Consider the following 27,126-nt stretch of genomic DNA (forward strand, 5'->3'; position numbering starts at 1 on the left):
GGATCTGCTGGCACCTTGATGTTGGACTTCCCAATCTCCAGACCTGTGAGAATAATGTTTGTTGTTTAAGACATCCAGGAAGATACCATGTTAATGATGCCTAGGAAGGGAACCCAGACTTCATGGGCTCACACATATTCATAGAAGGTTAACTTCACTCACTATGGAGTGGCCTATTGCTCATTTGCAAGGGGGGTGGTCTTTGTTTGCTCTTCCCCACTGGGGCTGGGAAGATCTTTCCCAGTCAGAAGCTTGAAAATATCTTGATGTATTATAGCAAAGTATATCAGTGCCATATCAAATATCTTTTCTTATTTCCTTAGTTTACTGTGCCCTAAAGGTTGGGTGTTCACATTTTCCATGCGTTATTATAAATTGACCCATGTGACAAACTTTGGCCCAGGCAATGCACCTGGTGGCTGCTTCCTTCTTTGTTACTTAAAATGGTGCACAGAAGTAATAAGAACAAAGGTCAAATCATGGAATTAAGCATGTGCTTCTTCTTTTTTCCAGAGCTGCTGGTTGCCTAGCAAGGTGTGGGTGGGATGCATACATACTGGGCTCCCATGGTGGTTAAAGCTAGAGGAAACAGTTAAGTGGGGGCAGAGAGGTAATGTAGGCAGCTGGTCTTAACTGAGGGGAGGCTTTGAAATGACGGAGATTTCAATTTGAAAGCAGGCTCTGGAACTTAGATGCTTTTGGACAGGTGGCTTTATGTGTCTGAGTAACTGGGCTTAAACACAGCATGAAGACAGAAGGGAAGAATGGCACAGTGCAGGGAGAGATGCTCTGCCTCAGTGCACCAAAGTAGTGTCTACCTCTCAGCATCAGGTTTCAGCATCCCAGAGAAAAGACTCCTTTGTGCCCTTCAAGAAGATATTTCCGTGAGCATTTAAAACTGACCCTTTCAGTCTCTAAAGCCAAGTTCTAGGTTTCATATCCTAAACTAGTTTGTGCTTTATCATTTCGGCATGTTTATTCACGTTTATTCTTACTAGGGTTGCCTTTATGTTTGTGAATCTTAATCTTCCCAAATTTTCAAAACCAGCTCAAATGCTACCTTTTCCAAAAGCCTCTTATTTTTTTCTCTTTAAACACTCATATATTTTTATTTTTTTGTTAGATCACATGAATTAGCTCCTCTGCTAAACTCTAAGCTCCCAGGTGAGCTCACTGTATCATCCATAGCACTTGGGATGGTGCAATACCCATGATTGGTGTTTTATGTTTGTTTGTTGTATTGCTGAATATTTGCAGAGAGAAAGGCTGTTTGTTGAAAGGATTCAGAAAGCAAAGAAATGCAATAAGACGGTAGCTGAGAAGATTTGCTTACGTTGCTGCCCGTCAAAGTATTTACCCACTAAGCCTTCCTAGGTTTCTCATTCTTTTAATGTTTGAAGGGGTAGATCATCCTCTGCATGGTGATTCTATTTGTTTTAATTGTTTTGTTGCTGCCAAGGCAACGGGGCTCTCCATTACATTTATTTCCTAGTAACAAGACCCCGTGTTCCTTATTGGCTCCTTATTGTGGCGATCAGAAACTCCCTATGCTTTGGATAATTTGAAATGAAGGAGGCAGGAAAAGAACACGGGACCAGGGTGAGAAATACCTGCCGTGATTCTCTTAAGCTTTCTTCCTTGATTTGCTATAACGCAAGCAAAATGATGAGAATTCTTAGTGAAAACAAAGACCAGAATTAAGAATAAAGGAAAGCAGATTGAAACTGCTAAATCGTAGCTGTAATAAATGCCCATATGTAGTTATGTACAAAGCACCAGCTCCGAGTCAGGAGATGGATATTGAAAATTAAAGTAAAACCAAAAGAAAGAATATGTTGTGTGTTGTACATATTGAGAATCCATCCAAGACACTCTAATTGGAGGCAGTCATTAACTCATGGGTTTGTTTAATGAAAACACTTTGGTTTTTGCAGATATTCTCCTGTTTTTGTACACACACATTCCTAAAAACATGAATGTGCTAATTTCAAACATGTGAAAGATGCAGGCATTCCTGTTATGATGTGAGCTCCACTCCAGAGAACTTAAAATACTATAAAATTCCTAATTACATCTTCACTTTTAGTCACAATCTTCAACAACATATCATTAATGATCTTTTTTATGTTAAACTTTCATTTCTTTCCCTTCACAATTAATTGCATGTCTGGTTGACCTATGCTAAGTTCATGAAACACTGAATTGAAGCAAAGCTTTACTGCTTTGCGTGTGCTTCAGATTCCATCTAAATTTGGATTATAATATATTTATGAGGCTTATGCTACCAATCACTTGTGTCATGACTTGTATTTTAACAATTTCTCATTTAAGAAAAAATACATAGTGTAATAAAACAATGGTTTTGGGGGAAAAATAAACAAAACAATGGAACTCTCTTCAGATGAAATCTTTCCAGGTTCCCATTCTGTAAAACATATAGGAATAGAGCAATCTTGTTCACAATGAGGACAGGAGTGCAAGGGTTTCAGAGGAAGCTCTGTGGGTCCCCAGAACCATGTTTAAGATCGTTGCACTATTATATTCATATTTATGCACTAAACACTATTGTCAGCCCTAGGAGGTGACATTAGCAGAAGGAAACTCGGCAAGTACTGCTGTTAAACAGTTCAAAGTGTTCCTTTGTCAGCTCATAGGGGAATCTTTCCTTAGTATATCAAAGGCAGTTTATGGTGTCAGCATGTGGTATATGCAAATGTAAGTTGTCTGAAAGTAGAAATTTCAGAAATGGATGACTGTGCATTTCATCGGCTTGGACCACCTGTCTAGAGGCAGCCCTGGACAGCTCTGTCCATTTCCCTTCTCCAAAGGGTGTTCTGCCAACGTCTTGCCCTGAGCTCCATTGTTCCGCTCTTCTTTCTTAGCTCTGGGAGTACATTCCTCTGCTCTCTTCTCTCTGGCCACCTAAATTCTTTACAGATATGGAATGAAGGGACTGGTATTTGAAGCATTCCAAGTTACTGAGGCCTGTGCAGGATGTGACCAGTTAGACCTTCGACACCAACCCTGCACTAATTTGTATGTTGGAATTGCTGTGATATCAGGTGTTTGTCCAAGTGTTTACTGTGCTCATTTGGAAGCTTAGTTCTTTGTTGTATTTTTTAGCTTTTTGTTCAATACACATTCACTGAATACAATGGCTGATACAGGTAAAGCGCTGTGCCAACTGCTGTGGGCCCTCCTCCCCCCCCTCCCCTTTCAAAAGCCTATGCAAACAGCCCTTCCTCCATGAACTCTCTGTCTTCATCGTGTAAAATCAGGGCTCCTGGCTCTGGGCTGATGCTTTTTATATAACATGGGGACAATTATTACACACTGCAATTTAACCATTCCCAGGATGGTCTTGCATTTGTGTATGATCTTCTCCAGGACAGGGGTTGGCCTTAATCATTCTGTCTCTCTTAGCACAGTGTGGTTTGCAGGTATCAGACCACTGACATATGGAAGGAAGGAGGGAACCTGTGTGTGGTAAACACACCTAAGGTGGCCCTGATGAATCACACCTTTGTACATCTCTTCCTCTAGAGTGTGGTGGAACCTGTGACTTGTTTCTAGATCACAGAATATGGTGAAAGTGATGTGATATTCACTCCCATCTCTGTATTACCTTATATAAGGCTCTGTCCTAGCAGACAACGGTTAGAGATATTTCTGCCAGCTTTGATGAAGTGATCTGCAATTTATGGGAGGGACTGTGGAGGCCTCCACATGGCGTGGACCTGAGGGTGGCCTCTAAGAGCGAAGAGTGGCTTCTGGAAGACCGCAGCAAGAAAGCACAGACCTGAATCATGCACCTGCAAGGAAACAAATTCTGGGGACACCCTGAGTGGGTTTGGAGGCAGATTCTTCCCAAGCAAGCCTCCAGATACAAATGCAGCTCAGCGGATCCTTGATCATAATTTTGTGAGAACCTGAGTGTGGGAACAAGAGAGCCATACCCAGATTCCTATCCTTGGAAATTGTGAGATAATGGGTGTAGGTTGTTGGAAGCTGTTAAATTTGCAGTAATCTGTTGCCCAGCAGCAGCAAACATAAGCTGAGGAGAAGGATGTTGAGCAGGACTTTCTCCTGTAGCTGCAGAATAGTCAACTAGTGTCCTGAGTAGAGAGCAAAGAGGCCGTTATTTCCTGCATCTAAAGAAAACTTCCAACATTCCCCCAAAGGAGCGAGAGAGACCCTCACCGTAATGATGCCCTGGGTCCTCAGCCAGTCTGCAGAGGAGAGGATGGGGAGGAAGAAGGGAGAAAGCCTTTGGTGGTGGTGGTGTGCTGACGGAGAATGTTCAGGTCAGAAGGAACCACCTCACCCCTTCCCTGCAAAGTCACGTCATAGGGGCTGCCAGAGAATCCCTTGAAGACTGTGGCCAGCCACAAGAGGTGGGGATGATCAGCTTAGTCCTTGGTTATCACGCCTGTTCTTAAGTAGTGGATCTGCCTCTGGCGTAGAGGAGAAAGGAATGGGATTGAGTTGGCAAAGCTCAGGAAAGCCTGGCAGCTGGGACGTCTACACTCTCATCATTCAGCATGCTCCCAAACTGTGATGTTTCTGGAGTTTAAGAGGATGTCACGGAACATACTGGGATTGATCCACTCGGGCTGTTTACTGCGTGGGGAGCCTGAAACTCCAGGGGGAGCTGAGCAGGAGACTGACGAGGCCAAGCCAGACTTCAGTGGGAGAGATCTGTGCTTTGGGGGGACTTGGCAGAGCTCTGCAGGGAGGCACTGGGCAGAGTCAGCTTTAGACGCTCACCATAGAAAAGGCACCGGTGGTCCAAAGCAGCAAATGTAGGGAGGATTCATCACATCCAACTGAGTAAGGAAACCTTTGCCCTTTCCCTATTCCCCCATCTCTTCTTTATTCCCAACTATTGAGGAGCTAAGAGCCTGCCTTAAGGGAGAAGGAGAAGTAAGTGATGAATCAGACCAAACACCCTCCCCCTCAAATTCTTTCAAACCACGTGTCTGGCCCACAGACAGGAGGTTAACTTTGTATTAGACATGAAATTGAAATTTTAGAATAGAAAGGATTTTTAATTACTGAAAGTAACCGTGAAGTTATGTATTCTACCCAAGTGCCATCAAGGGATGGGAGAGAGGGCTTCAGTAGAGTATGGCTAAAGCAGTTATTGGAAAAGAGAATGATTGTTTCATATGTATGACCCCAATGAGTTAAAAGTACCTAATACACTTAGGTTTTGCCTTCAGTGAGCTCACAGGTGAGTAGGGGAGATATAATACAGTCAGAAATAATTTAACATAGACTAGAGAAGAAGAGAATGAATGTACCATGTCAAGCATTCTGGGAATTCAGAGGATAGATGGACTTTTCTGATTGGGAGACAAAGGAAGGAATCACTGTTGTTCATACATTTTCTTTAACATCATCTCAATAAGTTCTCCATGGCTAACATCCCAAAGTCATAAAAGATGTTGGACTATCTTTGTTTCATTTATTTTATATATTAATGGATTTTTACAGGATTGGACACTGCACAATTGGCTAAGTATCAAGCTAAAAGCCCAGAGTTATGCTCTAGCTTTTCTTCCACTGTTAAGAAATGGCCATTTAAAGTAACAGCTTAAATTGTCTTTTCTTCCTCCTTGTCCTTTCAAATGTAACCTTATCAAGGACAGAAAAAGCAGAAATGAAGTATGTTCTTGATATTATGGTGATTCAAAATAATAACGAACTCAGACCTTTTCTGATAGCTGTGTTTTAATGCTGGGTTCTAGAAATAGGGAAATAGAAGTCAAAATATCATAGAAAGTTGAGTTGACAACGATAGTAGAGTTCACTTAACACAAACCAACTAAATCAGTGGCAGTGAAAATTGAGAGGAGGGGATGGATTTTCAAGTTTCTCAGAAATTGACTGCAGGGTGTGGGATTGACTAAGTGAAGAGAAGGAATGGAGAAGATACCCCAGGTTCTGTCTTGGGATCTGGATGGGTAATGGTATCATCATGAAAACAGCAAATACTGGAGAAGGAGCAAAATTTAGGAGAAAAGTGTTGCATTCTGTCTTGAGTTCCCTATAAAGGTTTGTTGAAATCAGGAAAGACGTGTTCTATGAGTTCAGCGGCTGCCTCCTAAGGTTACAGATATTGAAATGGTGTTGGTTTAGTCCTGGTGGATTTTTCTGCTTGTCAAGTTGAATATCAAGCTACCACAAAGAGTACACAGGCAGAATGGGCGTGCACACGGACACATTCATGCATGCATTCTTTCAGACACATTCGCTGCATGCTTTCTATGTGTCGGGACTGTTTGGTGCTCAGGAATAGCCTGGTGATGCAGTGGACAAGGTCCTGGCCATCATGGGACTTATATTTGTGTGGGTGCATCAGACAATACACAAATAAGTGAACAAGAGAAACAGGAAGCTACACTCAGTTCTGTGTAGCAATTAAAAGGCTCATGATGCTAAAGAGTGCCTGGGGCTATTTTGGATTAGTTGCTACGATCATTGCTTCTGCTCATCTTTAATTGCCATTCCTTCCCCAACCTTGTCCTCCCTCCTTGTGCTTGCTGGCACAGCTTTGATTTTCTTTGGGTGCTTACTCTCTGCTCACCTTAGGGAATGTGACCTTTCTGCAGGCTCCTCCCTAGTATCAGTCGTGGTCATTCTCTTCCTTCTTGCCAGTGATCAGTTTCAGTAAAGCCGGTCCTGGCCAATGGGATCAGAGAGTTGCCAGTTGGGGGACTTTTGATATAAGTTTTTCTTGCTAATAAAAATGCTCCAAGGAAAGAAAAAAAACCTATCTTCTTCATTGAAGACCATTGTGTCCTCATGTGATGTCTGGAGCAGTGGCAGTCACCTGTGGCCCTGAAGGGAGCATTGCTGACCTGCTGCAGGTGGCTGAATGGGAAGTTGGAAAGGACCTGGGTTTTGGATGAAGTCCTAATGCTGCTGAGGCATCCAGCCTCAGAATTATCCTTCCTCTGTGCTACGTGTTGTGTGAGTTACTAAAACTGTTTTACCTATTTCCGGTCAGGTCTTCCTAGTTACTCGTTGCTGAAAACATCCTAACGGATACATGTGAGTCAGGGAAGGGTTTGGGGCTGAGGTGACTTTGCAGTTGACATATCATGTCATGAAGGAGCTAAGTTACATAGACAACTGGGAAGAAGAGGGCATTCCAGGTACTGGGGTCCACAAAGACAGAGTCCCTCAGGTGGGAGCAGAAACGTTTATATTTCAGGAAAAGAGCTGGCTACTAAGGAGGGGTGATGAGTGATGGGGACATAAATGGAGGTAAGGTCAGAGCGGTAGGACATTGTCAATACACCTACAGAGCCCGTAAGGTTTTCCCCCATTTTTTTTTTTTATTGTAGTGAAACAGAGGCCCTTGGATTGTAACCTAAATGCAGTGGAAGCCATTGGAGGGGCAGGTCCATCTTTCATTTCTCATTCCCTGTACCCTACGCCCAGCACATAGCTGGACTAAATTCTAGATAGCAGGGTTTCAGTTTGATCAAAATAATTCCAATAACAGAAAGATCACTTGAAAGTGGATATTTTTCTCTAACACTCCAGTGTAAAGAGATAAGACCTTCTCCTTGACAACAGGCGAAGGAATTTTTCACAATTGTCTTATCAGACCTAACTTCAGAAACTAAGTTTACAGGTAAAGGAAGCCAGGAGCATGTGCAAAGCCGCAGAGATGACGACTCTTAATTAGCTGCATCAAATGACTCTTGGCATTCCTAATTTTCACCTTTTTGTAACAATTCAATTCATTCCAAGGTTTTACCAGAGTAGACAGGCATGAAATGAATTGGCCACGGTAGGTTACCAATGGCAGAGAAATTGTGAGCTTTGAAATGGCTGGAAGAAATCACGTGTACCCTGACTTTTGCTTTTCTCTAAACTCTGTGAATTCTGTCAACATTAATTCTGTGAAATACGTAGGCGGCATTATTTGGGAGAAATGCAGTATTATTTTGTCTACGGCTTATCTGTATTCTGTCTTTTCACTAAGCCCTTTTCTCATGAGGAGGATATTCTCTAGTGGACATGGAGTGTAGTGGATGAGGACTAGGAACCAGGACCCCTGGGTGCCTGCTGGGGCCAGATGTGTGAAAAAACATACTGATTTAGAGGCTTCTAGTTGATGGTATGTTCTTTCATTTCTCATTCCCTGTGCACTATGCCCAGCACATAGTTGTAGTGTGGTAGGGATGCTATAATCAAATGGGTTGAGCTTTCTTCCCTCTCATTCTGTAGTATGTCCCCACATGCCAGCTACATGGCTGCTTTTGCACTCTGCTGAAAAAGCTGCACTCTTTCTTTCCATTGGGTCTTATAAAATGCACGATTCTTTCTTCCTGGAATATCCTTACTCCACTTCTCTGTGTTTAAAACACGGAGCTTCCTCTGTTAAGCATAGTGTTGGGCATAAACCTTGGGCACCTTCTTAGATTCTTCCAACTGCCCCCTTCTTTTCTCTCACTGCTGCGTACCTTCTGGATAATTCCATTTGATCATTTGCCGGCATCCCAGTGGGTTCCCTGAGCTCAGGTTGGAGTCCAAATAGAAGCCTTGAACCTGCGTTACGTTCATGCCTCACCTGCCAAGCCCCTCCACTCTCAGACTTCTGAAGCTGGAACTTATAAGCCTCTCATGGGATGTGGGTTCTGGGTTCCTGATTGGGTGAAGAGGGTCTAGAGGATGCAGTCAAAGGCACACTGTGGGCAGCCCTTCACTAGGGAGAGTCACAGGGTCGATAATTCCAATTCCTTTTGCTCTTTCTTGGACTGCTCAGAGATGTAGTTGCTCTTTGCAGATTTCCCAGAGAAGTCTTGCATGGTAAGCAAACATGCCTCTTGAGTTTCCAGCTGTGTCACTTTGTTGCACGTTGTGAAGGGGTAGCTCCTGCATTGCACTGTGTCCCTCAGTATCTTTCTAACTTTATTTCCAGTTTCCCCTAATCTTTACCACTATGGGATTGCATCTCCTAAATAAAGTGGCAACACTTTACTTCTTGCCTCAGGACCTTCCTGGCTGCTTCCCACAGGCTTTGTCCATACACCTATTGTGCTACAGCAGAACCTCTCTTAACCCATCTCCTCTTGACCTCCTCCTGGGTTGTCCAATGCTTTCCATTTCTTCTGTAAACCACACTCCAAGTGCTCATTGCCAGTAGACCCCTGCCGTGTTTCCCATCTGTAATCGCACTTATGCTTCCACCTGAATTGTCTGCTTATCCAGAGTCAGTTATATATTCTCCAGTTGTGGGTAGCAAGGTTCTCTTGTTATTAAATTTATGTAATGTAATTAAATGTTACATAAACCAATACTATGGATGTGAAAATAATAATGTATTTATTTTTTGTTGTTTCTATGAAAATCTACTTGCACAGTTTAGATTTAGGGAATGCTGCTTCAAAGGCACTAAAATCAAATGAGAGGTAGTAAGAAAATGGTAAAAGCTTTGGGAAAAATTGTAACACCTAGAAGGTTCTGTCACCATACCATTTTCCAAGTGTGTTTAAATTCTTGTTCTACTTAAAAAAAAACAAACACCAAATTATCAGAGTTGATGTATTATTGGTATGGTTTAGGTAAGAAAGAATACACAGAATGCAAATCCATGGACCAGGATTTACAGAAAAGGCCTTGGTCCTACACCACAAGGATTGACAGCTCTGAAAGCTGTATAGCAATTGATGGATGACTTAAGTGTAGGATAAAGCCGTGGTACCCAGGTGTCGGGCTCTAGAAGGAGCAAATTACCTACTGATCAATCTGCTGCTTAAAAATTTACAGAGAAGTTAAAGTCACTTATTGGTAGGGAAATTTTATTAGGAAGTAGCTCTCCTTTAGAGTTGAAACAGTTCTAAATTATGTTTTCCAGGAAACTAGAGTACAAAATATAAAGGAAATGGACCAGCACACACCAAATCCAAGCAAAGATTCTCAGCAGCTGCCTCTAGCCATGCAGGTGGAATCCCCAATTCTGATGTTCTATCATTGGCGAAAGAGAAAGTGCCCAAGATTCAAGAGACATGAATTGTTTGTTCTTACAAGGTAAGTCCTCTTCACTGAAATCAGCATGGAAAGACTCTGAATTATTCTATACATTGATTTTTTCCCATGAATTTATACTTTCTGTGAGGAAACACTTGAAGAAAATAGACATCTGAAAAGCCTATGCTTCTGTTTTTTAATCAGTATTTTTCATATTGTGGATTTTGACTGTTGGTGGGTCATGAAATAAATTGACCGAGTTGGGGAAAAAGATTTTAAAGAATGGAATGAAATCGAATGAAATAGGACAGAAAATATCAGTGTGCCTTGTATGTTGTAAGGGTATTTCATGAAAATTTCTTTTAAGAAGCACGTGTGTAGATGTGTAGAATGTGTGTAGATGTGATAAAAAATTTCTAACTGTGATGTAAAATTTCACTCGCCGTGTATTTATGACAAAAACTTTGAAGGTTTCTTCACGTTTTGGGTATGAATAATGTAAAGAAAGTGATTTAAATAAATGCCAGGTTTTATAACAGAATGCAGCTTCTTTGTTCCAAGTTATGGATCAAGGGGCTAGAGAATGTTTTTAAAAATAATATTGCAGTTTCAGTTTAGAAAAAAACAGAAGACAAGATACAGGTAACATGTAATCATTAAAAACCAGTACCATTAAAGGAGGGTTCTTTTTTTTCAGTGTAGCCTTTAGTGGTGAGTGAAATTCCCAGTTCAGCATTTACTAAATCTCAGAGAAGAAAAAAAATGTTGCCTGAGGTTGACAACACTGAAAAAATTCTGAACTACAAGAGAATAATTAAGAACATGGTTTAATAAACAATCCCAGACAAATTGAATGTTCCAGTGATTTATAGAAAGATGATATATAACAGTGAATTAATGATTCCTATTTATTGCAATATATCCTTAGCATCAGGGAAGAAATCCTTCAGGTCATGACAGAAACAGAAAAATCAAAAAACAAAGATGGGCAGAAGTCAGATATCAAGTTGCGAGTCCAAATCTTCTCATCATTCAGCAGCCAAAGTTGCCCCAAAAGGAGTTTTGTTCCAGCAAGTTGGTTGTCAGCCGTGTGATGACATATAAAGAATGTACATGCTTCAAACATAGGTTTTGAAAACTGTTTATTTTTCTAAACAACTTTCAAATATTGGTTTTATCAAATGAGTGTATATTTACCTCTTAAAAAAATGTAAAATATTTAGTTAATGTGTGTCATTTTTGTGATTCTCTGCTTTTACTGACTTCCTGTGAATATGATCACCACGGGTCTGACGGTTTGCCTAGGAGGGCTTCTACTGTTGGTGTGGCCTCCTCCTGCCATTATTTATCTTTGTATTGCCATTATCTTCCTGTCTTTCATGCTTAGGCCTAGGATCGTTCAAGGGGGCAGTGTCTAGATTCAGACCTTCTGGGGTGGATGGCGGTTTTTCTACCATCCTTTAGGGAGTTCTTGGATATGCAGTTCAGTTTCTGTAAGCCTGGATTCTCTGACTGGAGGGATGGGGCTGGGGTATCACTTGACTACCCTGGATTAAAACTCAGGTAGTCTATGTAAAGCCCTAAGCATGGAATTAGGCACACAGTAAATAATCAGTGACAGTTTTCCCCACTACAGCGTCTTAAACTTACCATAAATGTAATTGATTTTGCCTTTTATAATTTCAAAACATTTTTCCAGCATAAGTTTCAGATTGCCTGGCATGGGCTAAAAATCATTTTCATGGCTCCCAGACTCTTTAGGATTTTTCTGAGAATGGTAACAGTTAAAAATGATAACATTAGCTTATATTTTGATGACATTTTATAAAATACTGTCTTAAATTCAGTGTGCATGGCGTAATAGGCCTCACTTTCCAGGTTTCATAGTCCAGGATTATGGAGCTCAGAGAGATAAATTTACTCACTCAAGGTCACCCAGCTGCTGGGGAGGGGGGACTGATGTACTGACCCCGGCTCTCTGGCTATCCTGACACCAAGCCCATTTCTTCCCAACCACTGTGGTCATGTATACAGTCTGGGTGTGAGCCAGGACTGTATACATGTACACAATAGAGAAGCCTTCCTTGAGAACTTGGAAACTGGTCCAACTTGGAGGAATCTCATTAACACTTTCTGAAGCTTTACCCTGACTGCATTTTAAGTTGTATAATTTTTCTGGATCTGAATCTCAGATGGATGCTGGTTATTGGCAAGTACAAAATCCATTTGGATAGAATTTTCCTTATAACATGATTCAATCTGTATTAAAAAGACAAATGTCTCCTCCCACAAAACCCCAAAACCCTTTCAAATAAAATGCATTTGGGACTTTCCTTCTATCTGACTTATTAAAATAATGGCAATGATTCTGTAAGTTTATTGCCTAATTCCTTTAATACCTAAGGATTTATGTCATCTGGGCATCTTGCTTGGTCTTGTCAGTTTCTCTATGAAGCCCTTTGCCTCTTTTCAGGCACAGTTGAAATAAATTACTTGGCTTCTCTTACTGTCCATATATGTGATAATTCCAGACTTTATAAAAGTATATATACACAAAAAAGGATTTCAGTAGCTTGGCAATTTGTGCTGTTAGTGATGTGTAGCATTTTTTGTCTTGATGTATACTTTTAAATCCCATCTGATTTTTCTGCACTGTTGGCTGGGGTCCAACCATTCTGCATTGTTGCTTGTTGCTGCATTATTTGCTTTCCCCAGCTTTCCTAGATTTAGAAAGCTTAATTTTTATTTCTTTCTCCATTTTTATTAGTCTCACGTTCACCCCTAAAAGAATCAAAATCTTATCCAGAACAACTTGATGGCTTTGTCCTGGAATTTATGGTTTTAGGAGAACAGCAAACTAATTTAATAAAATGCAAGTTCCTTTTTGGAGGTGTCTTTTTCCATTGTCCATTTCTGTTCCTGTTTTCCATGTGTGTGTGTGTATATATGTGTGTATATATATATATATATATATATATATATATAGAGAGAGAGAGAGAGAGAGAGAGAGAGAGAAAATATATGCATATGGGCATATATATATTTTTTCCCTCAAAGTATAACATGAAACCAGGTATGTCTGACTTTGAATGCCCAGCACCTTTTTCATCTTGTGTATTTTTAAGGTCCTAGGAGGACAGACGTTCCTAGGAAGGAATTCCCTATGCTCTTCCTGTGGTTTGGCGTGGCCTGCCTTCCTGACTCATCCTCGGGAGTAGCCCTTCATGCATGGCTCTGCCGGGGAGCAGCGAGGGAGAGTGGGCGTCAGCATATACTGGAAGAGGAAGCAGCGGGAGGATTCGGAAAGGACGGTTTCTCTCAACAGCACATGATCATGTTGTGCAAAGAAGCTAATGAGCAGGACTTTGGTAAGCTATAGTCCGGGAGAGAGGTAGTTAGAGTTTAAAGTTAAAAGATTTGATTTCCGAGAATAAAACTCCTTCAAATCTTAAAATTCGGCCAGTCTAGAGACCCTAAGCCAATGGGGTGCGTTTGTCCTCAGCTGCAACTTACGAATTAATTCCTGTCTTGAAAACACGCAGGGTGGAGTTTTCTGGAAATGAGGTATTTAGGAATTTTCCTGCCATCGTAGACATTAGCCACTCTCTTTGTACAGACAGTGCCTTTGAACACCCTTCATCTGTTTGGGGAATCCCACTGTGTAGTGTCCACTCCTCCTAAGGTAGAGCTCAGAAGTCTTTCTCAGTCTTCCTGACAGCACGGGTACATTCCCGAGAGCGAGTCTCTTGTTTGTAGATTCCCCATCAGTTAGAAGCAAATGACTCCGAAAAGTGGGGTCCCAAAGAGTCCATGCTGTGACTCCTGGAGGGCTTGGGGTGGGCTTGCATTTCTGCTCTTGTTGTCTGTTGTGATGTTGCGTAAACACAATTATTGACATAGAAAATTGTTTACAATATGCTATTAAGTGATAAAAGCAGATTACAGAGCAGTATATGCAATATGAAACCACTTTTGTATAGTGCATATGTGTATAAACATGTATGTGTATATGTGTGTTAATTATATATGTATGCGTTATACATATCATACATATAATATATATACTTATACATGAAAAATCCGGAAGAGGATACATCAGAATTAACAATACTTAATTTTGTGTTGTGAGATCACAAGTGATGTCTTTTTTAAGAAAATTTTTAATTACCTGTATTTACTGATTTTTCTTGAATGAATAGCTATTATTTGTGTAATAAAAATAGAAGTTGAAAAAGAGAAAAACATTCTGTCACTAAATAGTCTTTAAACACATGACAATCTATTTTACCAGTTACCTATTATTAGATATTGGGTGGTTTCCACTTTTTCCCTACTATAAAAAATGCTGACTTTAATCACGTGGAGTTTTGTTTGTTTGTTTCTAAGAAAGACATCTTTGGGTACTTGAATGACTTAATTTGATTATTTAAAATTTTGTGTTTGTCTTTCCTTTTGAAAATTTTGTTAAGGAAGGACTTTTTTTTACATTCCCTCTTTTCTACCTCTTTCTAAAATGTCCTTGAATTTCCAGAAGAGATTACGTTGTAAGGTAAATCAGAACTCTGCTTCTCTGGACATTCATGAGACGAGATAACATCCCAAACTGCAAATGGAGTGCAAGTATGGCAAGATTCTTTCTTTCTCCATCCTTAAAAAAAAGAGAACACTTAACAACAGCTACAGGTGAGATGCCCAGGCTGAAAAGGCTCTTTAAAATAACAGACATTTTACATTCTCTCACTTGATCCTCAAAACAAAACCAAGCCGAACCAGAAAGAATCGTCCTTACTACCCATTCGTTTGGCCAATACATTCCTTTATATGAAAAATGAAAAGACCTTAAAATACCCTAACAGATAGCAAAGCCTTAGAGAGCAAGTTTACATGCAGGGCTGGAGACATTCATTAAAATTGTAATTAGACTCACGATTAAATTCATTCACAGTAGAAACTTTGCTTGTAAGTGTTGCTACAGGAAGAAAGCTCCAGTCTGAAAATTAGTTCAGCAGTCTGAGCAATTTTAATTATGCAGAGTTGATTATCGCTAGAGAAGGAAACCTTTATTGCAGCAATAGAATGAAGATCTGTTCCCCTCTTTTTTGGTTTCCTGAGCTAATATGAGGTACATATTTTGATAACCAAATATTTCTCTAGGCAAAGGAAACATAAGAAAACTCGCAGGAGAGCAGAAGTTATTAAATGGTCACCCGGTAGATAAGATACACACTGCTACACTCCGCATCAGATTTTTGTTGTTAAGTTAAGCATCATTTGGTTAAAGGAAAGGCAAGGAGACAGAAATGGCATTTATCAAACATCTACTTTGTGCCGTTTTTTGTGACAGGCAGGCAGCTTCTTTTCCCAAGCCCCCCTTTAGATGACTATTTCCATTTTATAGATGAAGAAGCCGGTAATCAGGGAAGTTCAGTGACTCTCACGGAAGGGAGGCTGCATGCCCCATCGGACCCCAGAGCCTGCCTCTTTTCGCTCTACCATGAGGAAGGAGAGATCCAGGAGGGGCAGAATGGCTGATCCTCATTCAAGTTCTTGCTCACACACGCTGTGTGTTTTCTTCCATGTGGTTGCACCCTGTCCTAGCAAATGCTTGCACCCCAGCCTGCCTGAAACAGGGGAGTCCACGTGAGGCTGAGAGCGGAGCTTCCACCAGTCGGGCCCTCCTCCCCTCTTTGGGGAAAAGCTCCGATGCTGCTGGGCTCTGGGTACAGTGGAGAGGGCTGGCAGTGCAGTCAGGCGATCTCATTTTTGCTCCTGGATCACCAACCTGCTAGCTGTGTGATTTGGGGGAAGTCCCTTTGTCTCTCTCAAGTTCCATACCTTTTCTGTCGAACGAGTAGGACGTGGGTTTAATGACACTGGGGACTCTCACAGCAGCAATATCGCAGGGTCCCCTGCTGGTGTCATTGGGCTTTCAAAGCCACCGAGGGAGGCAGCCTCCCTGGAACGGCCAGGCTCCTGGATCCTTTGGTGCCCAAAGGCACGATGAGCACTCATATATTTAAAAATAATTATGAGAAACATAAAACAGTAGAGAGAAGAGTATAATGAACTCTCATATACCCATTCTAAAGATTTAACACTAGCTTGCGTTTATCCACATTGGTCGTATGTTTATCATTATGCTGAAATTTAAGGCAAATTACAAATATAATGTCATTTCAGCCATAAATACTTCAGCATACATCTCTAAAAAGCAGAGGCCACTTTCCTGCATTACAGTCATATGCTTGACTCAAGTCTGCAAGAAGGGACTAGCGGTTTCCAAAGGGGAAGGGTTGGGCAAGGCGGGTGGGGAGGGAGGGAGAAGGGATTAAGGGGCACAGTAATTCACAATCACACATAGGTAGGTCACGGGGACTGTAGTACAGCACGGAAATGACAAGTATAGCATGTAATGACTATAGCATCTAACTACGCTGATAGTGACTGCAGTGTGTATGGAGGGGACTTGATCATATGGGTGAAGTTTGAAACCGCATGTGGTTCATGTGAAGCCTTCATAAGATTGTGTATCAGTGATACCTTAATGAAAACAAAAAGATAATGACCTAACAAAGATGAAACAAAAGGGAAAAAAAAAGTCATAGGCTTTTCACATCTAATACAATTAAAAACTTCTTCAAATAATCAACTACCCAATTCATCCTCACATTTCCCTAATTGCCCCCAAAACAGTACCGCTGGCTTGTTCAGAGGAGGATCGCATCAGTGTCCATACACCACACTGAGTTTTTGTGTCTCTTAACTCTTTCAGTCTAGTACATCTCCCTCTGCTTTTTTATTTTTTTCATGACATTGACTTGTTGAAGATTTTGAAGAAACGGGGGCTGAGTGTCCTCTTGCAAGTTTCTCCTTCTGGGTTGTCTGATTGCTTCCCCACCGTGTCAATGTTCTCATTCCTCTCTGACTCCTGCACAAACCAAAAATTAGATCTAAACATTCGAGTAGATCAAAGGTAAACACTGTAGCATGTACATCCCACGGATGACACTGTGCCCTTCCTATTTAATCACCTTGGGAGACAAGTGAGGCAGTGGCAAGTTGGTGCTGCCCCTGTACAGTTACATGTCCTTTGTGACCAGCAAGCAGGCGGTGGGTGAACTTTGTCAACAGATCAATATATAATTCCCCACTGACCTTTCACCTACGGCTCTTAGTATCATTGATAATACCTACCTTTAACAATGATTTCATTAGTAACTGAAAAATGGTGATTTTTAAATTTTGTATCTCCTTTTCTATTATTAGTGGACATTCTTCAATAAAGAAGAGATTTCTGAGGATTTATCTTGACAGAAGCACAGTCTAGGTCCCCAAGATGGGGCTCCTTGGCTTTTGTGAATTTAGTCTCCTACCACATTTTTCCTTTATGGTCCTTAACTTGAAAATGAGAAGAGCATTTCTCTAGGCATTGCTGGATTTAGGATTCCCTTTTCAATGAGCCCTGGCTTCTGAGGAAAACAAAGGCAAGCCTCACTCATAAAATAAAATAATTTCCTTTTTATCTTGAAAGCCAAAGAACCTCATTAGGAGGCAGGCAATGTCTCTAGAATATCTTGCAAGCATACATTTTTCAACAAGGCTCACATAGATAATATTATTTCTTTCCCAGAACTTCCTTCTCCAAGTTGAACCCTTCACTTCTGACATATCAATTGCAGATATGTGAGTAACATTCTTAGGAGACAGAGGTTAAAAATCAACTTGTTTCTGCTGTCTTTGCTATTCCCTGGGAGATGTCTTCTTGTCTTCTCCTTGTGAGTTACAGGTATCTTACTACACTCTGCTCCCAAATTCCAAAAGGTGAAAATTTATAGACAACCAGGGCTTGAGTCTCTGGTTCATGATGGCGTGAATTCCAACATGTTAGAGATTCCACGAAACAACTAGGAGAGAAGGCAAACACCCTCTAAACTGGTACAGTTGCAGGATATCAGTTCAATGGATGGCTCCTCGGAATCTTAAATGGAGAGCCTAGATTAGCCCCTGATATGCACCCTGGCCATCAGTAGAATAAAAAGCTTTGCACTTTGATAAAACCACGGTTTCTTCGCAGGGGTGCCACATTAGCTGTGTTGAGTGAGTTCTCTGAGATAGTCTCCCTTTGAGTTCCTATTCCAATATTGGCCAGCAGGAGCTATTTGTCAAACTTTTTATAGCTTAGTTGCTTTGTTTGTTTGTAGTTGGAATCCCGTGTGAACAAAAGTTGGAATCCAGAGGTGTCTTTGTGTATCTGATGGTTTCATAGGGCTGTCCCACTAGGAATCCCTTGGCATAAGGGATTTGGGCCTGAGGAGAGTGAGAGCAGAGGTCCTTGCCGGTGACTGAGTGTGCAGAGAGAAAGCGGAAGCTTCCATGGAGTCTGTTTCAGATGATGGTCTTTAAGCTCAGCCTGTAGGCTGTCTGTCTCACCTGGAGATCTGGAGATGGTGGGGGTGGGGGGTAGAAGCTGGAGGGTGTTTTCCCGTCATAACTCTCAAAGTTCCCCTTTGGTGCCCAGGAGTCAAAGCTGGACACGTAGTGAGTGGACCTCCACAGCTTCCCCTCACACTTCTTCATGTGATCAGCATGGCCATGGTGTAGTGAGGACAGGAGATAACAAGGCCTGTTTTGGCGATTTAAGAACTGATAACTTTGGGAGTCCCACAGGGCGAGATGTTTGTCAGGAATACCAGTTTTCTCCCAGAGAGAGCCAGTAGAAGGGGACCGAGCTGAGGGGCCAGCTTCAGGGCACTTCGTGGGCAGTCGGCCTGCTGGAGAGCCCCAGAGCTTGAGAAGGATGGCTGTGTGCTTAGATGAAGCCCTCTAGTATCCTACAGATCCTGGGGAAAGGGTACAACTAGGCCTGCTAGGTTAACATTATGAGTGTTAATATTGGTTTGAACCTATTTGCATTTATAGACTTGTATGATGCTTTTGTTAGGTGTAAATCACAGGAGTTTGGCCTCCTGCAAAGAATTGCCTTGGGGATTACATAAGTAAGGAAAGTGCCTGACACAATTCTTGGCACAAAGCAACAGTTTAACAATCCTTAGCTCTCCCATGTTTTATTTTTACCTCTATCTCCATGGAGATATATGAGGTCTTCTTCTGTGGTCTAACTATTCGGGTGTTACCATTGTTATGTCCATTGGTTTGTTTATTTTGCTGAGTTTTCCGTACAAGAACACATTTTCTTATTGCCCTTTTGATTCTTTTCCCCATTCTTAGAAACAATGGCAATAACAACTAAACATGGGTGGCCTCTATTAAAATCCCACAACTGTAAATGGAACTGGTAGAAAAATGTGTCCAAATTAAAGTGGTAAATATACTCCCATACTCTTGTTAATGCACAGATATCCAACCTGAATGACTTTCTCTTCTAGTCACGCAAGAGGCAAAGGTAATTTAGAAACACTCACGCTCTCTTTGTCACATGGTTGACAAAAGGCACAGAGAAAAAGCATAATACACCCTTGTTGGAAGTAAACATGAGAAAGCCCTTAAGACATGCAACACAAAGTCTATAATTTAGAGCAAATATTTTAGCCTGAATATATTACATCTGTTATTTCCCTACTTCCAGAGAAAGGCTAGGCTGTGGCTGGAATGGAATGATTCTTCCTAGGTTTCTGCAAAGGCCTCGGTGATGTTAGGAAATAGTGCCGTCTTGATACAGTTAGACAGAAATTGCCCAGTAAACAGAATTGTGTGGTAATTGTGGGAAAGGATAATTTCTTATGGATCTCCTCCCACCATCTCCAGTAGAGTTAATGCCCTTTTCCGTGATGTTATGGATGGTTCCTGACTTGCAAAGGTTCAACTTTGGTTTTTTGACTTTCTGATAGTATGAAAATGATATCCATTCCATAGAAACTGTACTTGGAATTTTGAATTTTGATCTTTTCCTAAGCTAGTGATGTGCAGGACCATCCTGTCTTGGGATGCCAGGCAAATGGCAGTGAGCTACAGCTCCCAGTTAGCCACACGGCCATGAGGCCAACCACTGGTGCACTTACAACCATTCTGTACCCACGCAATCGTTCTGTGTTTGACTTTCAGTACAGTTTTCAGTAAGTTACATGAGCAATTCAACACTTTAGTATAAAATAAGCTTCGTGTCATATGATTCTGCCCAACTGTAGCCTAATGTGTATGTTCTGAGCATATTTAAGGTAGCCTGGGTTAAGCTATGATATTTGGTAGGTTAGGCACATTGAATTCATTTTTGACTTATGGTTTTTTCAATTTATGATGTGCTTATTGGGGTGTAACTCCACTATAAGTTGAGGAAGATCCATGTAGATTTTTGTTTTCATGCCGATGTCCCTCATGGAGAGTTATCTCCTTCAGAAGAGGGCTTCTTTTCTCTATGATTTTATCCCCAGAAATGAATTCAGTGCTTACATGCAGAGTAGCATTTGATGAGTTTTGGTAATGTAATTCATAGACTGTCAGGTTTGGAAGGCAATTTTTTGGTTATTCTAGGAAACAGGTAACATCTAAGCCACAACCTCCCCTCATTTAGCGGGGGGGGGGGGGCGGTTAAGAGGCTGGCTCAGGATCGCACAGTGGTCCAGTGGCAAGCAGAGACCAGAATTCAAAAGTCTTGCACCAGTCCAAGGACATAATGTGCTATGGAACACTTGAATATTATCATTGCTTGAGAAAAAAAATGGATTGACTCTTCTAGTGAACCATGTTTCTTCACTGTAAAACTTCCTTGTGAAGTTCCAAGAGTGAGAGGAGGTTCCCAGCATTTCCCAGACATATTTCCCCATGGAACCCTTTCCTCAAGTACCATTTTACTGAACTAGTGGTCCCCCAAACACACTTTAGAAAACAGTTGTGGTAGGCAGAATAATGCCTCTCTCCCAAATGTCCAAGTTACAGTCCCCAAGATCTGTAATTATGTTATGTTAAAGGACAAAGAGGGAATTAAGGTATTGGGTAGAATTAAATTTGCACATCAGATGTCCTTAAAATAGGGAGATTCTCCTGGATTATCTGGGTAGGCCAGTGTCATCAGATCCTGAAAAGTGGGAAGAGGGAGGCAGAAGAGGAGGTCAGAGACATGCAGTGTGGGAAGTACTCACTCCGCCATTACTGGCTTTGAAGATGGAGGAAGGGGCCGTGAGCCAAGGAATACAGGCAGCTTATAGAAGCCAGAGAGGGCATGAAAAGGATTACCTCCTGGAGCCTCCAGAAAGGAAATGTAGCCCTGCCAACACCTTGATTTTAGCCCCAATGAGAACAGTGTCAGACTTCTGACCTCCTGAACTGTAAGGTAATTAACCTGTTGTTTCAAGGCACTAATTTTTCTGTAACAGCAATACAAAACTAATACAATGGTTCCCATGTCACAAACTGCATGTTTACTGTGCTCCCACATAAGCCTAATTATTTATATTTATGATTATATTGTTTGTATTAAAGTCTCTATGGGGAGGAGAAACAGTTTTCCTAATGCAAACTGATTCCTAAAAACTTTGTTTTCTTCCATTTTTATAATTTTTGCTGAATTCCATGTTTAGAAGCAGTCACTAGGTCCAGCTCACTCTAAGGGAGGAGATTACACCCAGGGACAGGGATCACGGAGAGCCTTCATAGAAGCTGCCTACCACAGATAGAAAGGAATTAGTGAATTTTTTTCTAATATTTATATGTCTTCTCTTATCAATGAGTTTGAAAGCCTCTTGAAGTTCTACCACAGGCAAGGTGACCATATGATTTATTTTCTATATCAAAAGTCTTTTGAGATAATGAAATGGGTGCTATAATTGACTATAATGAGGTCACAGTGTAAACAGACTGTCCCTGGAAATCCAGATGTATGGTTACCCAAGTCAAAGGTCGTAGTTCTGTGCATCTTTCTCAGCCATTAGCCCAATGCCAACATATAACAAATGTTTTTTATGTATACCTATTTATGGAATGAAAAAATTATTCCAGGATGTATAAAGGTACTTGGGCCACTACATGTATGGTTCTCAAAAATTTTCCTTACTGTCTAATTAGGGAAGCTAAGAAGCCCTCCTACCCAACTTAATCTACTTTTTGATAAAAAAGTAATCTATGACAACACAGACACTTCATTCTAGGAATAAATTCTAACAGAAGGGTAAGTTGAATTACACAGCTTTAGCATTTGGCCACTTAAATATAAGGCCATGTATGGGAAAGACCTAGCTGGGTCTCTGGGATCAGAGACTCCTGGGCTCTAATCCTAGTTCTGAGACTCATGTGATTAAAGAGGCTGAGAAGTCCAAGATCTGCAGGGGGCAAGGGGAAGACCAAGGAGAGCACGTGGTATAGCTCCAGTCCAAGTCCAAAAGCCCAAGAACCAGGGGAGTCGAAGGTGTTCCAGTCTGAGTCTGGGTCTGAAGGCCAGAGAAAACCCATGTCCCAGCTCCAAGACCGTCGGGTACAGAGAAAGAGTAATTTCCTACTCAGCCTTTTATTCTATTCAGGCTTTCAGTGGATTAGATAAGCACTCCCCACTCTGGGGAGGGCAATCTGCTTTACTTAGTTTATGAATTCAGATGTTATTAATCTCACCCAGAAATACCTTCACAGACACAGCCAGAATAATCTTTGACCGAATGTTTGACCACCCTGAGGCCAAGTCAAGTCGGCACAAAAAAATTAGCCATCACTCTGGTTATTAACTTAGAATGAATTCCTGGAAGTAAAATTTCTGGGTCCAGTATATGCCACTTTTTAAGAGTTGTGTCTTGGTTAATCCATTTCTGCCCGTTCTAGGTGACCCTAGCAATAGCTTTTATTCTCGTCTCCAGTGTCTACTCGAAACTTGGCACATGGCTCATGTACAGGCCTCTGGGAGGCACTCACCAAGCCTCCTGCCGCCAACCTTCCTGCTCACTTCCCTAGTGGAGTGGTTTACTGGCTTGGAGGTACTTTTTTTTTTTTGGCATTTTATTACTGACAGGGTCTGCATAGAATTTATGTTTATCAGACACTGTTCTTTGGTTGAAAATCCACCAGTTTTCCTTGAGTATGTGTTAAACAGAACACAACTGTTTATATTCAGCGGGAAACTAACCTGACTTTATCTGTAACTTAATTACTATGAAGTCCCATGTGTGGTCTACAGTGCTGCATAAATTAATAATGCTGTAATTGTAGAGTTCACATACCAGGGATTGGTACCTCCCTCCTCTAGAGAACCAGGCTAGCAAACAGGCTTTGTATTAACATACATTCTCTAGTGAACTTTTTTTCTCCCTGAAGCATTTCCACCTTCCCCCATCTCACGTTTTTTTGATGTCCCTTTTACTCTCCTTGGAAGCAGTCTCTGGCATTCTTCTAGCTACTGTTTCTCCTCTGGGTGGCCATTGAAATAACCTCCTAATATTTCTCCATTAAAATGTGAGCCGTCAATAGCACAATGCCTCGTCGGCTTGCCATTCCAGGACAAAGTACAGAGCCATTCCATTACTCCCGCATCCATCAGGACAATAAGCCACAAATCTTTTTCAGTGCAGCTCTAGACGTGGCTGCCTTTGGACTGGAAGGCAGGGAGAGACAGGGATATTTCCCCAGTGTGGAGAGAAATCAAACTCGTGTATTCTGGTTTCTTCTGCATGTGCTCTTTGGAATGAGTCACTGTGTACTTTTAACAAGAGGCCATGATTGGAAGCAAGGAATGTTTTCTTTGGTGAAATGATTCGGTTGGAGAGATTGCACAAGTCCATTTAGGGACAAGATGCCAACATGTGCTTAATTTTCTTTGGAGGATTTGCTAATGATTGGTGGGAGCCCTGGTTCTTATTTATTACTCACTCTTCTTAATAACGAAAAGGAGACCATATGTTGGGTGTGCAGCTTGCTGATAAACTTACTTGGAGCAGTGACTGGCAACTATGTATAATTTGTGCCCTGTGTTATTAAGGGGGTATAGCCTAAACTCTATTAAGAAATTTGCAGCCTTTGAAGCCCGTACCACTTGGCCTTCACGGCTTATGCTATTATCAGCTAAACATGATAATAGGTGAGGTGTTAGTGTTTTATTATTTTTTTAGAAGAATTTTGAGCATTTCTCACTAGGAACATCAAAATAAATTCCAGATGGATTAAAGAGTTAAATGTTTAAAAACCTAAACTGTTATAAAATCTGGAAGAAAAGAGATGTGAATATTTATCAAACCTCCTGAGGGGGAGGGTTTTCTAAGCTTAGAATTGATGGAATAAATCACTAAGGATATGAGTGATAGATCTGACTCTATAAAAATTTAAAACTTTTATACATCAAAAAAAATCACCAAGATTAGAAAGCAATCACCAAAACTAGAGATAATGTTGTGAGAAGTTCAACAAAGGGTAATTCTTTTTAATAAATATAAAGCTTATATAAATTCCAGTAATACAAATACCAGGACCCCAGCAAATGCATGAGAGAAGACATAAATAGACAAAAGACAAATATGAAATATGCTGGTAACGAACTGCAGAAAATTTTTAAATTCCCTAAGTTACCAAATAAATGTGAAATAAAACAATAGTCAGGGGTTCTTTTTCCCTTTCAAAGCTTCCCCATCAAATTATCTGATATTTAAAATGAAATAATATCTAATGTTGATGAAGGCAGAGTAAAATGATTGCTCTCATTCATTGATTAGGAGAAAGTTAACAGACAACATCCATGTAAAAAAAATTCCTTAAAATAAAAATTGAACTGTATTGAAAATGTGTATAGAAAATGATTACAAGACTGACTTTATATGATGGGATTTTAGAATGGTTTAAAAAATATTCCTAAGTAAAATTTGTTCCTTCAACCTTTTTCTAGTTTTTCTAAATTCTCTATAATAATCATATGTTGCTTTTCACTTGAAGTAAATCCCACGTCTCACCAACTTCAGCTATGTGGTTCAGTTCTAATGAAATTATACCATTTCTCTTTCTTGGAATCAAAGTCTTTCTACACATAAAACCATAATCTGCTATCTTACCATTAATATGTCATTTCTATTCTGGCAAATTTAGGTCTTTTCCCCTCCACCTGTGACCAGCACTCTCTCCTTCAAATCTGAGTGCTTTCCCTGTAAATCTGCATTTAACCTTAGCTTCTTTATACTAACTTTGGAGCTTTTCCTGCTAATGCTTATTCTCTGTGAGCCTGTTTCCTCATCTATTGATAACAGTATCTATGATACAAAGTTACTTTGAGAATTTACCTAAATGAGAACATGTAAGTATGAGTCCTTTGCAAGCTTTGACTCTCTATGCCACTATCACTGTTTCAAATTCTGCTCTGATTCCTACCCTATCTATATTTGAATCTCAGAATGGTGGCCGCAAAGGTAGCTGAACATTTTCCATCCAGGCTCCTGAGGAACTGTCTTATTTGCATGCCCAGCCACCATTGGTAGGAGACGGCTTGGCCTCTTTCCTTATTTAGAGGGCCTAGAGAAGGGAAGAATGTCCCATTTTTGCAGCTTTGGGGAGAAAGTGGTAGAATGATATGTCCTGGAGTTACCCCTGCTGGTGTGGGCAGAAAGGGAGATGGTGCAGGACTGAGCTCATGTGGGGAGAATGATGATTCCTGTGCCCCAGGGAAGGAGGTTACAGAATTTAGCCTTTGCTTCTGTGTCCTTATGTGTCCTGGGTGAGAATGACTTTGATGCAGATGGTCCGTTCATCTGTTCATGTAATGAGAGGTGAGTGGATTGCTCTTTGCTGAGTGGCTACCGTAACTCACCAGGCACTCCCTAGTGCCAGGAACTCTGCCAGGCACTGAGGTCAGAGACTGGTAAGGCAGGCCCCATGATCAACATGGCCCTTGCTATAACGTGTACATGATAAAGTACACAGAACAGCTAGTTACCAAATCTGTCCAGGACACAGGAGATGGCAGGGACAGGGACAGGCTGGGGATGACTTTAGGAAGAAGCCTTTGGAATGGGCTTTGAAGGGTGTGGAGTTATTTTTCTAGATCAAGAGGTGAGTTACAAATATTCCTTGCAAAGGGGAAGGTTTATGCAAAATTTCTTATAATGGGGTGCAAAACTGTAGTGTGGGGCTATGATGGGGACTCACTACATCTAGAATGCAGCATGATGGAGATAGCTGGGTGCGAGGTAGTAGAGGCTGAAGTTGGCAAAGGCTTGGCCACTGGAGACCACTTCATCTTGATAAGAAAATGCAAATCCACAATCTGGATCCAGAAAACTCAGAGCCAGATGTGCTTGTGATGTTGGAATTTTTCAGATTTCAGAAAGTCATACAGTAATTGTATTGTGTATATCAAGTATATCCCAGGGGGACCTAAGAAAGCACCTTGCAATAATCCCGTTAGTATTTTGACATGGAATAGTGACGCCCAAGGAAGAACATAAAGATTCTTATCCTAGTTTGGATTAAGTTTTTTTTTTTTTTTACCAGATATGTATGAAAAAACTTTGGAATTCAGAGAGGAATTTTGAAATCATGGATAAGAAATTTTGGGGAAGAAGAGTAGTTGAATTTTTTTTTCTTTTCCCTTTAAAATACTGAAGGCAATAGGTGATTATTAATAGATTCTGCCCAGGGAGGTGCCATAATCCTAATCGGGTGGTAAAAACATTTACATGTGACTTTGTAGAGGTTGAATCAGAGGAGAGGGCTGGGGGCCTCTGGTGCCCTCTGTGCTCTCCCGCTACCCTGTTGCTCTCTTTCAACACATCCATCCTCTTGTCATTGTCTGGTGCTCTCTTTCCTGATCTGGGTCCAGTTCTCATGTGCTGGTCCTCTTTCCTGGGGGGCGTGAGTTTACCTTCATCTGAAATCCCATTTGCCCTGACACTTCCCCTGGTGTACTGAAAAGCCCTGTCCTTTCTTCCTCAGTGTTCACACTTCTTTTCCTGCAGCTCATTATCTCTCCTTGGCATTCGGAACCTCAGCATTCCCAAAGAGATGTAAGAGGGCATTTGCAAGTAAGGAAACAGGGGCCCTGAGAGGGGTGTGACAGAACAAGTTGGCATCCAAGATGGTTCTAGAACCCAGCTGCTATGGACTGACTGCTTGTGTCCCTCCAAACTTCATATGTTGAAACCTAGTTCCTAAAGTGATGGCATTTGGAGGTGGATAGTAGGTAGAGGGTGAAATCTTTGTGAATGGGATTAATGCCTATATAAGAAG

General features: G+C 41.1%; 1 long non-coding RNA gene across 3 annotated transcripts in view; it reads left to right on the top strand.

Annotated features, from left to right (window-relative positions):
- Positions 1-27,126, top strand: part of LOC108405861 (uncharacterized) — a 121,654-nt gene that overhangs the window by 22,065 nt on the left and 72,463 nt on the right. For all 3 annotated transcript variants that reach the window (XR_012131791.1, XR_012131790.1, XR_012131792.1), the window contains exons 3-4: positions 9,875-10,047; positions 13,113-13,355. This is a non-coding gene — a long non-coding RNA (uncharacterized lncRNA). The remainder of the gene's footprint in view (positions 1-9,874; positions 10,048-13,112; positions 13,356-27,126) is intronic.

The sequence above is a fragment of the Manis javanica genome, chromosome 5, assembly GCF_040802235.1.
Source record: "Manis javanica isolate MJ-LG chromosome 5, MJ_LKY, whole genome shotgun sequence".
In the NCBI taxonomy this organism is placed as follows: Eukaryota; Metazoa; Chordata; class Mammalia; order Pholidota; family Manidae; genus Manis; species Manis javanica.